The 18,621-nt window shown below is 44.3% G+C and overlaps 1 protein-coding gene across 6 annotated transcripts in view; it reads left to right on the top strand.

The window, feature by feature from the left end:
• EZH2 (enhancer of zeste 2 polycomb repressive complex 2 subunit) overlaps window positions 1-18,621 on the top strand; it is an 87,072-nt gene that overhangs the window by 7,033 nt on the left and 61,418 nt on the right. Inside the window, exon 1 of one of the 6 annotated variants that reach the window (XM_080818458.1) lies at window positions 16,298-16,369. The exons of the other annotated variants lie outside the window; for them this stretch is intronic. The gene's annotated coding sequence lies outside the window, so the exon portion shown is untranslated. Of the gene's footprint in view, window positions 1-16,297; window positions 16,370-18,621 lie in introns of those variants that run through there. 6 annotated transcript variants of the gene reach the window in all.

The raw sequence follows: 18,621 nt of genomic DNA, 5'->3' as shown, positions 1-18,621 counted from the left end.
CTATCTTCTTAATTATATTTTGACATCATCTGAATGTTTTATAATCATATATTATCATCTAAGAAATGCTATTTTAAAATACTAAATTAATAAGATCTCTGACAATGAAGAAGTGAATCATATAGTTTCACTTTCTGAAGTATGTACATATAAGACAGGGCATCTGTTGGCTTAGTTGGAAGAGCCGGCAACTCTTGATCTTGAGGCTGTGAGTTCGAGCTCCTTGCTGGGTGCAGAGATTCTTTAAAAATAAAATCTTAAAAAAAAAAAAATAAATAAATAAATAAAAATAAAATCTCAGGGGCACCTGGGTGGCTCAGTCAGTTAAGCATCTGCCTTCGGCTCAAAAATAAATAAATAAAATTTAAAAATTTGGTAAAAAAAATAAATAAAATTAAAAACAATGTAAGTAATACATGAATGCATTCTTTTTTTTTTTTTCAAGATTTTATTTATTTATTTATTTATTTGACAGACAGAGATCACAGGTAGGCAGAGAGGCAGGCTGAGAGAGAGGAGGAAGCAGGCTCGATCCGAGGACCCTAAGATCATGACCTGAGCGGAAGGTAGAGGCTTTAAACCACTGAGCCACCCGGGTGCCCTGAATGCATTCTTTTTTAAAAAATATTTTATTTATTTAAGAGAGTGAGAGAGCAAGAGCAGGGGGAGGGGGAGAGGAAGAGGAAGGGACAGACTCTCTGCTGAGCAGGGAGCCCGATATGTGGGGCTGGATCCCAGGACCGTGAGATCATTGCCTGAGCTGAAACCAAGAGCCGACGGAGCCACCCAGGAGCCCGTTGGGAGATTCTTTTTTTTTTTTTTTTTTTAAAGATTTTATTTATTTATTTGACAGAGAGAGATCACAAGTAGGCAGAGAGGCAGGCAGAGAGAGAGAGAGGAGGAAGCAGGCTCCCTGCTAAGCAGAGAGCCCGACGTGGGGCTCGATCCCAGGACCCTGAGACCATGACCTGAGCCGAAGGCAGTGGCTTAACCCACTGAGCCACCCAGGTGCCCCTGGTTGGGAGATTCTTAAATATCAGTGTATGTTGGTTGACTTCATGTTTTTAATACAAAAACTTTTAAAATAAACTTGATCTAATTCACTTAATCTCATTCAATAGTGGCACAGTATTTATAATATATATAAACATATATATATAAAAGCTGTATCACCATTCATTTAACTCTATCCTTAATGATGGATATTAAGCTGTTTGCTCATTTTTTTCTATCATAAACAGTGTTTCAGTGACTATCCTTACCTTTATGTGTGTGCACAAGAATTTTTGTGGGAGAGATTCCTGCATGGAGTCTCTAGGTCAGAGGTCCCACATTTATTTGTTAATGAGAGAAACTGCCACCTGCCTTCCTCAGAGACTGGTCACTTAACACTCCCAGCAGAAATGAGTCCAATTTCCTCAGATTCTTGTATTTCAATGAATGTTGTATTTTGAAAAACACAAGTTTATCAGGAACGTTTGGCTGATTTCTTGAATGAGTGTGTATTCCTTTTATAATAAGAAAAAAACGTTTAGAAATAAAATCAGGGCGCTTGGCTGGCTCAGTCAGAAGAGGGGGTGACCCTTGATCTTGGGATTGTGAGTTCAAGCCCCACATAGGGTGCGGAGATGACTTAAAAAAACTGTAAAAAAAATTAAATCAAAAAGTTGCTTTTCAAGACTGGAAGCAAATGTACCGAAATGGTGAAAGTCATTCTCTTTGGAAGAGAGGCTATGGGAAATTTTCATTTCTTTAATAATCCGAAGCAAAAAAGACAGTTAATTAAAACAAGAATGTTGACATTCACACATAAATGTTACAATACAGAGAGAGAGAGGCAGAAAGCTACTGGATAGAATTCTATTCTATAAAATTGGTTCGTTTATACTGCAAAGCAGTGTGGGCTGGGGCGTTTGGTATACAAAAACAGTTATCTGGAATAGACATTAGAGTGGATTCTTTTTTAAAAAGTTATTAAAGTACATATAATTATTGTGGTCTGAAAGTAGTAATGACTTAACACCTTTGGAAAAAATTGAGTAATCTCATTTTCTGCTAGAATCCAGCCTATGTTACAAGGACCTTGGTTTACAAAATAATATGATTGTTGAGAAATACTAACCTTATAGGGGAAGTGAATGTCTTTTTACTGAGAAGTTTCTGCCAGGGTGTGTTGACTGTTATATGCTACTTTCGTTTGCGTTTGTAACATACATTGAGTAATTGATCATTCTTTTAAGATTATTCTAGGATGATCATGGTATGAAAGTATTCAAAAAGTGACTTATAGGCCCATTTCCAGTGCAATGTTCTTTTTTTTTTTTTTTTTTTTTAGATTTTATTTCTTTATTTGACAGAGGTAGAACAGCAGGCAGCGGGACAAGCAGGCAGAGGGAGAAGCAGGCTCCCCACCGAACAGGGAGCCCCACGCAGGGCTTGATCCCAGGACCCTGAGTTCATAACCCGGAAGGAAAACAGATGCTTAACCGACTGAGCCACCCAGGTGCCCCATAAAACGGCTGCTTTTTAAACATATGGTTCCCGGCTGACATTTCATCACTGCTATGGTTTTTTTCTTCCCCAAAGATTATACACCACGTCGATAAATTTCATCAGTGGGAAAATATTTTCTCCTCAAGTTAGAAATGAATTTCTGCAGTTGGAAACATTCCTTACATTAAAAATATCGAATTGGAGCATGCTCTTCTTTTAATGGTAGGACTGAGTCTTGAGCCAACAGTCAGAACACTGCAATTGTTTGCAGTTGCAAAGCTACATGTCTAAAACCAACTTGTCTAAAACCAAAGTCTGTCCAGCCTGGTGTCCTCTTCCAGCGAAGGGCGGTAGCCCTCTGCCCACTGGTCCCCAGGTGCGGGAGGACACAGGGTGGTAGAGAGAACCTTTCCGCTCAGACTCACTGTGGACTTTCACGAGTATGAGGAGAGCACCGGCCTGGACTTGGGACCCTGGGATCACACCCTGAGCCGAAGGCAGATGCCCAACCGACTGAGCCACCCAGGTGTCCAAGTTTTTTAAGATTTTTAAAAATTTATTTATTTGAGAGAGAGAGAGAGAGAGAGGAGGAGGAGCAGAGGGAGAGGGAAAAGCAGCCTCTGTGCTGAGCGGAGCTCAACCTCACGACCCTGAGATCATGACCTGAGCCAAAACCAAGAGTCCAACACTTAACCGACTGAGCCACCCAGGCGCCCCTCTTCTTGCTTTCTTGAGAAATACTTCTCTGTGTTGTCCCCGCCAACCCCTTCTGTATTCCTGATCTGGTACAAGCAAGGCAAGGACCAAAGCAAGCATTAAGTAAATGTCTTTTGAATGAATAAATGATCATGTATGGCTCAGACGTTTAAACATTTATGCTAACATTTTATTTTTTTTTTTTTTTTTTTTTTTTTTTTTTTTTTAAAGATTTTATTTATTTGACAGAGATCACAAGCAGGCAGAGAAGCAGGCAGAGAGAGAGAGGGGGAAGCAGGCTCCCCGCTGAGCAGAGAGCCCGATGCGGGGCTCGATCCCAGGACCCTGGGATCATGACCCGAGCCGAAGGCAGAGGCTTTAACCCACTGAGCCACCCAGGCGCCCCTATGCTAACATTTTAAATAAACTCTTTTATGTTTGTCTAATTATACTGTATTTTGGGGTAATGAGTTCCTTAAAGCTTGTTACTTACCAAATGAAGTAATTCTTAATTGTTTTCAATATACATTGTAGAGAATGCAAGCAGTACTTTTTAATGGAGACATCTTGGGATTCATTGAAAAACAAAACAAAACAAAACCTGGATTCACTCTATCCAGATTGCATGTGTTTTCAGAGAGTTTGAACTCCTGATTCACTTCTCAACCTTCATGTCTCCAGACGGAAGAGTTCAGATCTGTTGTCTGCATTTGGTGGAGTCTCTTCTCTTTTCCTCACCAGCCTCTGCCTCCCTCTCACTCTCTCTTAATCTTTCCAGGTGTTGTGATGAAAATGCTTCCTGCATTTCCCTTTTTAAAAAAAAAATTTAAATTTTTAAATTTTTGTTGACATATAATGTATTATTAGCCCAAGGGGTACAGGTCTGTGAATCGCCAGGTTTACACACTTCACAGCACTCACCATAGCACATACCCTCCCCAATGTCCATAACCCCACCCCCCCTCTCCCTACCCCCCCTCCACCTGGCCACCCTCAGTTTGTTTTGTGACATTAAGAGTCTCTTATGGTTTGTCTCCCTCCCAATCCCATCTTGTTTCATTTTTTCCTTCCCTGCCCCCCAAACCCCCCACTTTGCCTCTCAACTTCCTCACATCAGGGAGATCATATACGATAATTGTTTTTCTCCAATTGACTTATTTCACTCAGCATAATATCCTCTAGTTCCATCCACGTCATCGCAAATGGCAAGATTTCATTTCTTTTGATGGCGCTGCATTTTCTTTTGTGGACACCTCAGAGATTTTTGGTTTTGCTTTTAAGGATTTTTTTGTGTTTGGCTTTGGGAACAGCCCTAAACAAAATTCCATACTGCCTGAGTATTTCTTAGAGCCAAAAGATGATACAATATGCCACAAAATTAGGGAAAACCACATAGAAAAGATTCTATATTTCTTTAGCTACTGGGTCAGATCTGTGTAAAGGAGGCATAGATTCAGGGGATTTTAGAACAAAAAATATTTCATATAACTCATTCACTCATTCTTTTGTTCGCTGATTCACTAATTCATAAAGTCCTTTATCCAGTCGATCGTTACCAGGCACAGCCCATACACAAGACACAGCATTAAGTACAGCGAAGTCCATAGAGACGAATGTAAGAGGTCCCCTGTCGTTAATAAGTAGAACATTATCTGGAATTGAATTTGAACTAGTGTGTAACTGGTAGTGAGATATTTGAACCACCTAAAAGAAGGATAAAGAGTTTGTGATAAGAGTTTATATTCTTGGGGGCGTCTGGTTGGCTCAGTGGGTTAAGCCTCTGCCTTCAGCTCAGGTCATGATCCCAGGGTCCTGGGACGGAGCCCCGCATTGAGCTCTCTGCTCAGCAGGGAGCCTGCTTCCCCCTCTCTCTCTGCCTGCCTCTCTGCCTACTTGTGATCTCTCTCTCTGTCAAATAAATAAATGAAATTCTTTAAAAAATCTTTAAAAAAAGTTTACATTCTTGAATTATGCAAAGATATCTCTGCACAGACTTTCATCTCACAGATTGTACTGGGCTTTGCTTGTAAATTTGATGGTGAGACAAATACTGTTTTGTTGCCTTTTAGGCTCTAAGACCTCATTTTCAAACAACTGCCTTTCCAACTGCCTTTCCTGAGGCTTTCATCGATGTTGCAGACATCTTCTTTCAATGCACGGAGGGTTTATTTTATCCCTAAGTAAGCGGTCTTCAACTTGCCTTATGAGCAAATATTTTTCTAGAAATAGGATCTTTTTGTAGAAAAGATGTCCAAACAAGTTCTCCTAGCTTCATTCCTCTGAGTGATCACTGCTTCCTTTTTTAAAAAAGAAAGCAATTTATATAGAATTTATATATTCTGAAAGTCTTGCTTTTAAACTGTGCTATCCAGTGGTTTTTAGTGTGTTTACAGAGTTGTACAACCATCACCATGATCTAACTTTAGAACATCTTTGTCATCCCTCCAAAGACCTTGTACGATTTAGTGGTCACTGCCCCCTTCCTCCCTTCTTCCCCTCCAGCCCCAGGCAATGGCTGATGTACTCTGTGTGTCTCTAGATTCACACCTTCTAGACATCTCACGGAACTGGAACCACACAATAGGTGGCCTTTTCTGTCTAGCTCCTTTCCCTTACCATGACGTTCTGGAGTTTCATCCTTGTTGTAGCTTGTGTTGAAACCATATTCTTATTCGTTGCCGGGTAATTCTTGATTGTACGCATGTATCGCCTTTTGTTTATCCATTCGTCAGTTGACGGACATTTGGGTTGTCTTCACCTTTTGGCTTATTTTCACTATTCAATATTGTGAATATTGCTGCTATGAACGTTCACGTACAAGCTTTTGTGTTGTTATGTTTTCATTTCTCTTGGATATATTCCTAGGAGTGGAACTGCTGGTTCTTAGGGTGACTCTGCCCATCATTCTCCATAACTGCCAGCCTGGTTTCCATGGTGGCTATGCCATTTAACTCTTCACCTGTAAAGTAGGAGTTTTCCAATTTCTCTACATCCTTGCTAACACTTGCTATTGTCTGTCTTTTTGATTGTAGCCGTCCTAGAGGGCGTGAAGTGGTTCCTCAGTGTGATTTTGACTTGCATTTCCTTGATGACTAATGATGGTGAGCTGCTTTTCACGTGCTTATTAGCCATGCACAGATCTTCTTTGCAGAAATGTCTATTCAAATTCTTTATCCATTTCTAGTGGAATATTTGTCTTTTTGGTGTTGAGTTGTTAGAGTTCTTTAAGTATCCTGGATATCTCTCTTCTTTCTTGATGAACTATTTTCTTTTAAAGATTTTTAAATTTATTCATTGGAGAGGGGGAGAGAGAGAGAGTGAGAGAGAGAGAGAGGGTGTGTGAGTAAGCATGAGCAGGAGGAAGAGGCAGAGGGAGACTCAGACTCCCCATTGAGCAGGGAGCCTCGGACCTTGAGATCATGACCCAAGCAGAAGGCAGACACTCAACCTACTGAGCCATCCAGATGTCCTTGATGAACTATTTTCAAGTGACTTTCAGGGGATTACACTCTTGTTTTCTTTCTTCTTCATGGTTGGTCTGTTTCAGTCTTCTTTGCTGGTTCTTTCTCTTCTCCCTGATCTTTTTTTTCCCACCCCCACCCCCAACTTACTGTTGAAGTATAACATTGAAAGAGAAATGGTTTAAATGAGTTTTCATAAGGGGAATGAACTTGTTTAACCAGCACCCCAGAACAGAAATTCTGTTCTCTTTGGTCTCCACCCTTGCCAAGGATAACTAATTGTTCTGATTTCTAACATCATAGGTAAGTTTTGCCTGTTAAGGAACTTTAAACAAAATCATGATACATATTCTTTCTTGTTTGATTTCGTTTACTCAATATTATGTTGATCAGATTTATTCATGTTATAGCAGGTAGCTGTAGACTGTTCATTTGCATCATTGTAGGACATTCCATTATGTAAATTTACCACAATTTATTCATTCTGCTGTTGATGGGCATTTGGATAGTTTCCAAATTTGTGGCCGTTAGTATTAGTGCTCTTAAGAACATTCGGGTGTGTGTCTTTTGGTAAATATACACACATTCCTACCTATGTCCATATACACGTACGGCTAGATCCATACCTGGGAGAACGACTAGGCATTCAGTCTTCAATATTTGTTCAAGTTCATCTCTTCTCCATCTTCCAAAGTGGTTATGCCAATTTTTACTCCTTCTTGGAGGAGGTAATCAAGAGGACGTGAATGTGGTTGACTTGAAAGCTGGACTCCGGCAGTTGGGAGGTTCCTCCCTCCCTCCCGCCCTTGGAATTGGTGCTCCACCCATCGTTCCCGCAGTGGGAGCTGTTCTGAGGACGCAGCCTTGAGAGAGTAGGATGTTATGAACACCATCTGGACAACACAGGTGCTGAACCCCATGAAGGGCTCTAGATGAACTTTTAAGATTCTGGCAAGTGGAGGCAGAGATCTGTGGTTCAAGATGAGCCCTGTATGTAAATTCCCTTGATTATTAGACTTGCCATCCACCAATCAGGACTGGTCTGCTTCTTTCTTTCTTTCTTTTTTTTTTAAAGATTTTATTTATTTATTTGACAGACAGAGGTCACAAGTAGGCAGAGAGGCAGGCAGAGAGAGAGGAGGAAGCAGGCTCCCTGCTGAGCAGATGCGGGGCTCGATCCCAGGACCTTGGGATAGGAGGAAGCAGGCTCCCCGCTGAGTGGAGAGCCCGATGCGGGCCTCAATCCCAGGACCCTGGGACCATGACCTGAGCTGAAGGCAGAGGCTTAACCCACTGAGTCACCCAGGCGCCCCGTGGTCTTCTTTCTTTGGTCTCTCCTTACCCTCCGAGGACAGGGTCTAGTTTGTGAACCAACTCTCCAGTTAGCAGGATAGTAAGCATTTTGGTCGTTCCACATCTTTTCAACACTCGATATCTACTGTATTTTTTTTGTTTCAGCCATTCTAGTAGGTATGTAGTAGTATTTATTATATTATAGTTTTATTTGCATTTCTTGGGTAACTAGTGTAATTTAGTACCTTTTTATATGTTTATTGGAATTCTGTGTATCTACTCTTTTCGGGTGCCCATTTAAAGTGTTGTGTTGGTGTTTTTTGGATCATTTCCTAATATTTTGGCTTTTTTAGAAGTTGTTTTGTGGAAGCTCTTTATATGATGACCGTTCTTTTGTCAGATGGGAGTATGGTGGGTTTCTTCTAATCTTTGGCCTGCCTTTCAGTGTTTTGTGGTGTCTTGAATAGAAGTTCCTAATTTTAATTTAGTTCAAAGTATCATTTTCCCCCCTTCCACTGAATACTTTTTGTGTCTTGCTTAAGCACTTTTTGCCTACTCCAAGATCATAAAGATGTTTCTCTATGTTTTCTTACACATTTAGATCAGTAACCCATCTGGTGTGAGGTAGAGGCCAAGATTTTTTTCCCCGAAACGATATCTAGTACTGATTATTGGAAAGATTGTCCTTTCCCTGCTGCACCGCCGGGTTCACTCTGTCATGAGTCAGGTAGCCATATAGGTATGGGTCTGTTCCTGGACTCTGTCTCCCTATTGCCCTATTTGTCCATGTTTGTGCCAGTATCATGGTCTTAATTACCATCACTTTAAAAATCTTGGTTTGATACCTAGTAGTGCTGTCTTCCATCTTCATTCTTCAAGATTGCCTTGGCTCTCTTGGCTTTTTGTGTTGCACGTAATTTTAGAATCAACTTGTCAATTTACACATGCACATACACATATGCACACACATGCACACATACATCCGTAAACCCTGCTGGGATTTTGATTGGCATTGTGTTGAGTCTATGCGTCTTTTAAGTCATAAAAATGATAGTCTCTCCACTTACTTGTCTCCTTGTAGTTTCCCCCAATATTGTTTTATAATATTCAGTATATAGGTCTTGCATATTTGTTGTTCATCAGATTCTTTACTAGGTATTTGATGGCTTTCAAAAGGTAAATGATTTCACTTAAAAAAAAAAAGATGTATCTATTTAAGAGAGAGGGAGAGAGCAGGAGCTGGGGTGAGGGCAGAGGGAAAGGGAGAGAGAGAATCCCCAGCAGACTCCCCGCTGAGCAAGAAGCCCAACACAGGGCTCCATCCCAGGACCCTGGGATCATGACCTGAGCTGAAGGCAGATGCTTAACTGACTGAGCCACACAGGTGTCCCCCTAAATGGACACACAGGTGTCCCCCTAAACTTTAAACTTAAGTTTAATTTCCTTTTTGTTTATTGCTGGCATAAAAAAATAGATTTTTGTAAACTAGCTTTGTATCCAGGGACCTTGCTAACTTTGTAATTAACTAATCTTTATATAATTAATCTTGTTATAATCATGAAATCTGTTATAATCTATTCATTCGACTTGATCAAATTTCTCTTTAAAAGTCTTAAAATGAAATGGTAACATCTTGATCAATTTCGCTGAGTTTGTGTTGAGGAACATGAGTAGTGCGATATGGCTGGAATTTAGGGTGGTGGAAGTATGAGGGAAAACCGATATGACAGCTTATTTCATCCAGAGGAAGAGATGAAAGAGACATGGAGAGAGAGAGAGATAGAGAGAGAGGGAGGGAAAAAGAGGAGTGAGGCGGTTCTAATTTCAGAAGTGATACTCCGTCACTCTTCTGGCCGCATTCTATTGGTCCCGCCCACACTCCAGGGGCGTGGGGGGTGCGTGTCAGGAGGCAGTGATGATTGGGAATGTTTTTGAGGCTCTGCTTATCACACCTCCCTTTGGCTTTTTGGAGGTGACTATTTCCACCTTTTTCTTAAAAGGGTCAGGCTAATTTAAATCATGATCAAATGATCTTTTTAAAATTTTTTATTTATTATTTTTAAAAGATTTTATTTATTTATTTGAGGGGGGTGGGAGAGCATGAGAAGGTCAGAGGGAGAAGCAGACTCCCAGGGGAGCTGGGAGCCCGATTCGGGACTCTATCCTGGGAGTCCGGGATCATGACCTGAGCTGAACGCAGTCACTTAAACAACTGAGCCACCTAGGCACCCATGATCAAATTATCTTACAATTTTTTTTTCTTTTAATTAAGATTTCTCTGTATGCCACACCTCCCCCTGCCCAGCCTGGGCTGTTCTCCACACTGCAGGCTAATGCCACTCTTGTTCTTTACACGACTTATCAGACCTTCAACTGACGTTCCTCTCTTGGATGAACTCACATCTCTTACCCAAATTTATATCCCATGGCTTTCCATTTGTCCTCCCAAAACTTTTACATTTTTACTTTTGCTCTTTACTCCCTATGCTTAAAACCAAAGTCATCAGTTTTTTTTTTTTAATCTTGGTTCAGACTGATAAATTATTTTAAAATGACCAAGAAGAATGAATTGATACACAAAATAATTTTTCACCTTAACAGACTGAGTCCCCATTCTCAGTTACCAATTCTCAATCACCAGTGGGTGTCTGTTGCAATCACATGTAAATTTCTACCCGATCTCCCCATGTCCCTGCCTTGTGTCCACACACTTTCCTGCTCCCGGCAAAGGCCGAGTCCTCCACTGGGGCTCTAGGACCCACCCCTCTTCACCTGTTCAAGGTCCGGAGTCCCCCCCTTCTAACACACTCAAGGATGCTGCGCCAGCAACAGTCTTTCATTCCTGAACCGTCAATTTTCCCACCTCCGCTGGATCTTTCATCAGAATACCAACAGGGTATGTTCCTTCTCCTGAAGATCTTATGAACTTTCTCTTGATTCCACTTATTCTTCCAGCTGTATTTTCTCTCCTTCTCTTTTTAGCACAATCCTTGACAGTTACTTGTAACTGCTGTCTCCAGTCTTCTCTCATTCACTCTGGAACCCCCTCCAGCCATCCACTGAAACTCTCATCAAGGGCACCATGACCTCCAGATCATGTCACCCAAGAACCAAATCTCAATGACCTTGACCTGTTAGCAGCATGTTACCATGTTCCTCCTTGAAACGCAATTTCCCTTCACTTCCAGGATGCCCTCTTTGCCACTTTCACTGGTTATTCCCTCTGTCTTCATGGTCTCCTTTGCATGTTGGTGTACCGTGAACAACTTTTCTATCTACATGCATTTCCTTGATTTTAAATGCTGTTTATAAGCTGATGAGCTCTAAACTGATATTCCTAGTCATGACCTCTCCCCTAACTCCACACTTGTATAATGGAGGGACTTATTTATACCAGAAATGGTCTAAAGATGGCATCAAAGTGTACATATCTGAACTACAGCAGAGATTGAAGACAACTTACCAGAACTTCTCTTACCTGAGCCCTAGGAGTTCCTATCTACTCCCTCCCAAGAACCCAGTCTGGGAGCTGATTGGCCTGGGGTGCCTTGGGCTTCGGGACACTCCAAAACCAACTGTTTAAACAAGCCTATCAGAACCTTTCAGCATTTGGAAACTTAAGCCCCTTTTTTCCTCTCCCCTTTATTAAGCAGGTTATATAAACTTTTACCTCTAGCTGTTGAGGGAGTTACTCTATCTAGGGAAACTCCTGCATGCATAATAAACTTTTCTCCTGTTACTCTGTTGTCAATTAATTTACAGGGCCTGATAACTAGGACCCAAGTTGTTCCAGGAAGAGTTTTCCTCCCAACAAAAACTTACCACCTACTCTGAAAGAGGACTTTACCATCTCCATTTTGACCTCGAACTTCCTAATTAAGTCCTTCTTTCCAGGTTATCTCTTATCTCAGGCGAGACCCTGTGGCCAAGCATCCTCTGATAGGAACGGAAATTAGCCCCTTTAGCCCTGGAACCAGCAAGATGCAACCCCTCCCCTCCACCGTGATGGACCCCAAGACAATAATGACGTGACCTTTTCTGCCCACCTGCCTGTACTCACTGACCTTTGTCCCATATTCTCCTTAAATGCACCCAGAAGTATTTTCAGCACTTTGGAGACAGTCTTTGAGATGTCAGTCCACTCACTGTCTTCCCTGTGCTGGCTGATGTAGGAAAGACGTTAGGCTTCGAAGCCGATGGCCAAGAAAGAATTCTTGAGAAATCTTCAGTGGAAAAAGGTGATTTTAGTAAAACATGAGGACAGGACCTGTGGGCAGAAAGAGCTGCACCAGGGTCATGAGGAGTGGCCCATTATAAACTCTCAAGCTGGAAGGAAGTTAGGGAGAGCTTAAGTCTCTAAGGAATTTTGGAAGCAAGGTTTCCAGGACCTTGAGGGGGCTAGCTATTGTTGGGAAAAGGTCTTTTATTATCGTCTGATAAAACCTTAGTCATGAGACCTTTCAGATGTGTATCAGTGGGCCATATGCTTGGGGGATCACGGCCAACACATATCTTGAGGGGGGGGTTAGGGATAGAGGAAATTTCTAAAGGAATTTTTATATGTTAAAGTAGACTTACAGTATCCTGGGGGTCAAGCTAAGCTTGCCTTTGGCCTTAGCAAAGTATTAACCTAGAGGCAGTTGAGCCCCTAGAGGCTGTAGGTAGTAAGAAAATTTAGTAATTTTCCTTCTGCCTTTGTTTCCCACATCACCGGCCTCACTGAAATAAATTCCTTTCTCGTTTCACCACTGCTCCTCTCTTTACCTTTGGATTTTGTCAGTGGTGAGTGGCTGAACCTGGTCTGTTGGGGATCCCCCTTGTGCCCGGGGGGCTACGACTTGACATCTCTACTTGGTTGAAAATAGGCATCTGAAACTCACTATATCCCAAACCAAACTCTGATCTCCAAACCTCCATCCCCATAAACCCTCCTGTTCCTATCCACCACCCCCGCCCCGCCGGCCTGCAGTGTCCAACTCAATTATGAACCACAGGCTTGTTTTCAACCTCGTTTTTGTATCCTATATCCAATCTGTCAGCAAATCCTATTGCCTTTTCCTCCAAAATATATCCAGAATCTAACATTTTCCTCCCAGTTCCACTGTTACCGCTCAGGCTTCCCGCCGCGGTCACTTCTTGCCTGGATGATGACACGAGACTCGTAGCTCTTCCTCTGGTCTGGTCCCTGCCCCACTCCTGGCTACTCTCCACACAGCAGCTGGAATGATCTTGCTTTAAAGGCTCAGATCACCTTTCTGCTCAAAATCCTCTCCGTGAAGTAAAAAGTAAAGTCCCAGCAGTGGCCCACCAGACCCCAAAAGTCTGTCTGTGCCCCTCATCTCTTCGGCCTCCTTTCCTGTTCCCGCTCCCTTCCAGTTTCCACACGAGGCAGGTTTGCCCGTGGGGCCAGGCACTCACCATTTGTCCATCAGTTTTTCTTCAAATGCCCTCTTCTCAGAGAGGTCTTCCCTACCAAGCTATTAAAATTGTTGCATTTACCCTCCATTCTCTTCCTTCATCTCAATTTTTTTCTCCCTATTATTTACCACCACCTCATATGCTGACATTTACTTTGTGTTTCTTTGTTTCTCTTCACTAGAATGTCAGCTTCATCAAGGCAGGAATTTCTGTTTTGCTCACATTGTATTCCTAGCCCCAGAACAGTGTCTTTCAACCAGTAAGCCCTCCATAAATAGTTGTTGAAGGCTGAGTGAATAAATGAGATGTGTGAGAAGTAAATCCCATTCATGGGGTTGAAAGGAATGCTCTGTGATGCTAATAGTCTTCACTTTGCACTTGACCTTCTCCTGCTCCCCCAAGAACCACGGGGGAGCTTAACTCCCCATTTTTGGTTTCTATCTGCAACTGAAAGAGTGCATGTCTGTCTGTAACAGAGGATGGAATGACCTGCCAGTATTAGCACAGCTGTAATCGGAGCACCTTTACAGAAATGAAAAAGCTGGTGACTTTCTCCCTTCACATTCACCTTGCGCTCAGCCTAGCTTTCTGCTTCTTTAGGCCCCCATGGAGACTAGCACTCCCCTCCCATTTTCTTGCTTTCCGTCCTTGGAATCCTAAGAAAATTATTCTTAGTATTGTAAAAAAAAAATACTCCCTCTCAAGTTCCCTGTATCTGTCAATATACAAAACAGAGTTGTAGCACACTCTATGCCCTCTGTATAGAATGAAATCCTTTGCAATATTTTAAAATTATCCTTCTCCTGCCATCACTGTGACCTAAAATGTCCTGCTTAACTGAATAATGTCAGCCCTGAACTAAGATAATATTGTGATCCACTGGCGTCTCTACTTCCTGCTCCAAGTCCTCCTGCGTATTCTATTTAATGTAAATGTGTATCATATTATAAACATATTATATTTAATACAGCCCCACTTAACTCTCTAACCTGCTCTCTTACTCGCCTAGTTGGAGCTCTCAGCTTTTATTCTGGGAGTAGATGTTCATTCCCATCTCTAGTGCCCTTATTGCTTCCTCAATCTAGATCTTATGCTTTCTTCAGGGTCCAGCTAAAATTTCCTTTTCTGAGGTTTCTTTTTTTCGGGGGTGGGTGGTGGGATTATCTTGATCCACGTCATTCCTTGATTCTAAACCCCCTAGCAATTCACACGACAGTTTACACAATGCTGGATGTGTTTATATATGGCTTTGATTTGCTGAGAACCTGTTAATGTGATTTTCTTGACTTTTCTTTCAATAATGCCCACATTGTTTTAATATTTAATATAAAGTACAGGTAAAACTAGTAATTTGATAAGCAATTTAGGGATAAGTAGTTAACTTTTGAGGTTTAAATTGCTGTTTAAAAAAGCAATTTTAATTTCCTGCTCTAGATGGGAGCCTTTTACCTCAGAATATTAAGGTGCTGGGGACTGTTGGGTGTTTGATAGATGGAATTTTTATAGTTACATCTCGGATGCATAACCTACTCTTGCACTCTTATGTGTTCATAATTGTGCTTTCATTTGGGAACATGATTGTTTTTCTCTGTAGCTTCCCTCCACAAGTAATTCTAACGCTGAATTGGTTCAAAACGTATGTGGGGAATAGGATGGTGATTTAGCAAAGGTGGAAAAATGATGGGTTAAATCATCAAACGAAGAATTATAGTTTCATTAAGAAGTCTTTGTCAATTAAAAAATATAACGATTTCTTTAGCTTTTGATTCAACAGTTCATAGCTGACCCTGTCTTAACTCTTAGTATGGAATCCCAGTTCACATGAGTGATTATTTCGCCCTATAACTGCATCCTACTAAAAATAAGTCGGACTAATCGTAACTGCACTGACAGATAAAGCCAAAGGACAGATTGTGTCCTAAACAGAATATTCCTAATTCCTCTGGGTTGAGACAGGTTTACTCCAAGATCACCTTTTAATAATTGAAAAGTGTTGTAATTATCCTAACATTTTCCAGGGGCATTAGCACGAGGCAAGTGAACCACACTCATCCTTGATAAATGATTTTTCACGTTGACACGTGCACGGGAAGGATCTGAACAAGGCGTGTTGAATGAGGAATCTGTAACCGGAACGTCTCTCTCGCCCAGGTCTCTAAGGCGATGGGCACTGCGGGCTCCACCGGCCAAAGTCCCGCGGGCCGTGGGGGATCGAGCGGACAGGGAGTCGCGCGGAGGACGCTCGGCTCGGCCGGGGCGGCGCGCGGGCCCCACCGGAGCGCGGGAGGGTCGCGGCTCCTCGCCCGAGCGTAGCGCCTCTCGCGCGCCCGCCGGCCGGCCCCGGCTCGGCGCGCGGGGAAAAGAGAGCGGCAGTTGAAACCGTTACCACCCCCGAGTTTTGAACTGGTTCAAACTTGGCTTTCGGCCCCGCCCCGCCTCTCCGGCCCGGGAACTCCGAGGCGACGGTTCCCGCCAAGTGCCGCGAGCGCGCCGTCCCGCCCTCCGGCCGGTTCCCGCCACCCCACCCTGCCCAACCCCCACCCGCCGCCCGGGCTCCGGAGGCCCCGCGCCCCCGCCCGCCGGCCCGCCGCCTTCCTGAGAGGCGCCGTGCGTTCAGAGAAAGAACAAAGAAACGGCGCGGCACTTCCACTCCGCGGCCGCGTCCCTCAGCGCCCGCCCGCGCCCGCGCGCACGCGCCGCCCGCCCGGCCCGGCCGAGTCCCGCGGGCGCCTCTGCGTGGGGCTGGCTCGGCGCCTCCGAGCCCGGCGGGCCCTGTGATTGGACGGGAGCCTGCCTCGCGTCCCGCCAATCGGGGCGGCGCTTGGTTGGACTGGGGGGGCCAAATAAAAGCGATGGCGATTGGGCTGCCGGGTTTGGCGCTCGGTCCGGGAGCGTCCGACACCCACTGGGACGCAGAAGGCGGTGGGGCCCCGGCGGCGGCGGCGGCGGCGGCGGCGGCGCGCGGGAGCGGCGCGCGGGAGCGGCGCGGGCTGGGGCGCGGGGCGCAGGTAACGCGCCGCTGTCGGGCCGGCCGGCCGGCCGGCGGGGCTCTGGAGCCCGGCGAGGGGCGGCGGCGGCGGCGGCGCTGGCGGCGCCGGGATATCCCCGCCGCCGCGTTGCCCGTCCGGGTGTCGCCCAGAGCGGGCTCTCCCGGGCGCCGCTTTTGCAGGCGGGGTGAGAGGAGACCCCTCGGCGGGGGGCCTTGGGTCGGGGCTGACCCGCGCGCCCCTGCGGGCGGGCAGTGCCGGACCCCCGACACCCGAGGCGGGAGCAGGGGCGGGTGCCCGCGGGGGGCGTGCGGAGGGGTCCTCTCGCGTGCCCGCCCCTCCGGAGGCGCCGGGGCTGGGCTGGGGGCGCTCCGGTGCCCGGGGCGGGCTGGCCGCCCGAGCCCAAGTCTCCTTTGTGTGGAGCGCCGCGGCGGGAGCGCCCGGGTGGGACGGGACACACACAAGTTGGTGGGACCTCGCAGCCGAGTGCGCACTCAGACAAAGGACGGACTGTGTCTCGGGGGAGCTCGGCGCGAGGAAGGGGCAGTGACACCGGGCCTGACAGCAGGCGGGAGAGGGGCGTGGGGAGCCCGGGCCGCGGGCGCGGGTGGGCGGGCTCGGCCCCACGCCCCCTCCCCGCGCGCGCGCGCAGGCTCGGCGGGGCCGCGGCGGCCGGGACGGCGTGCGGAGACGGGACTCGGAGTGGCCGCGCATCTGACGTTTCCCCCTCGGCAGCCTGGAACCTCGCGGCTGCAGCCGCTCGGACGCGGCAGTGCCGGGCTGCCTTCCCCTTTTCGTCCGCCTTTCGGTTAAGTTTTCGGGCAGGGTCGAGCTGTTCTCCCCCTTTTTGGTTTTGTTCGTTTGGAAGGCTTTCCGTCGAGTTCCCGCGTCATTGTGTGCCCCCTTCCAGCCACCAAAAAGTCTGTGCCACAGGGTCGCTTTTGGAAAATGGGAGGAATTGAGCACGGTATTTTGGAAAACTTGGTGAACTCGCGCCTAGCGAGTTCCCACTTTCTAAAGAATCAAAATCTTAAAAAAAAAAAAATTCAAGCTGTTTTGGCCAACTTGTATGATGCGTCTGAGAATGGCGACAGGTGCTAACGAAATCAACTGTCATTTAGTAAGCGATTACTCCCCAGATCCCTAGGGGTTGAATGAGGATGAGATGGTAGAAATAGTTGACCAAGGAAAATACTTATGACAAATGTGTATTTACATTATATGGTTGGCTATTTCTTACTGATTGGTCTTAATTTTCCATGAACAATAGCTTTGGGGAGTCAGAAAAGACTGGATGCAGAAATGTTTATTGCTTAAGAAATTGAATGTGTGCTGTCCACAGTTAAGCTAAACTTCCTTTGTTTATCATACAGGATCTGTAAAACTTAAAATTCATTTGGAAATAAAAATCTGGAATTAAAAATATTTTATTACAAGGTTTACTTTCTTGGTTTTGAAGCTCATCAGTTTAATTTTATGGCGTTTCAAAATTACATAAAACAACATTTGAAAAAATCTTTAAAAGACTCGAATGCTGGTACAGTTGAATGTGATCTATAGTTTTATGGGTTTTGGAGTTTATTTTCCATTACTCTTTGTTTCTGAGCGTTCACAACTGTTAATGGTGTTCAAAACTTGACCAGTTTATTGATAATTTTATTTGCAAGAACATGAAAATGCTTAAGATATATTTTAATTTTCTTTTCATAGTCTCTAAGTTGGGGATTGGTGGGATTCTAGTCCTGATATAAAGATTCCTGTCTATCTTTCTGGAGGTGGATTAGAGTATACAATGTTTAAACTCTAGGAAACATGTAGGAAAATTGCGTCTTCAATTCTAATTTTTGTGGAAAGTGAATATATTCAAAGAAAAGGAATTGAGAAACACATTAGCACTCTTCTCATGTGTGTTCTATCAGATAAAGAGCTAATGTGCATCCACTGTCTTATGGTTTCATAAAAATGGAGACAAAGAAATGTAATGTAAAAGTCTTTATTACGGGTATTTTGCAGAGTGTTAGACACCGTTGAACAGACATCCCAGTTGCTGCCCTAAGCGTTTGGATTGCTAAATAACATTTACATTTAGTTACTGAGAGTTACATATTAAAATGACCTGATAGTTCTTGCCCACTGTTAGGAGATGAGTTATGTAAATTTTGGTAGAAATTTGGATCTTTTAGAATAAAAGATTTTAGTTTTTCCCTTGTGTATTCTGTAGTTGATAATTACTGTCCTTAATTTTGCCACCAGATTTTCTAAGAAGGCTTTTT

This window comes from Martes martes (genome assembly GCF_963455335.1).
Source record: "Martes martes genome assembly, chromosome: 11".
Classification (NCBI taxonomy): Eukaryota; Metazoa; Chordata; class Mammalia; order Carnivora; family Mustelidae; genus Martes; species Martes martes.
Note: the sequence above shows the minus strand (reverse complement) of the source record. Positions and strands in the feature narration are given on the sequence as shown.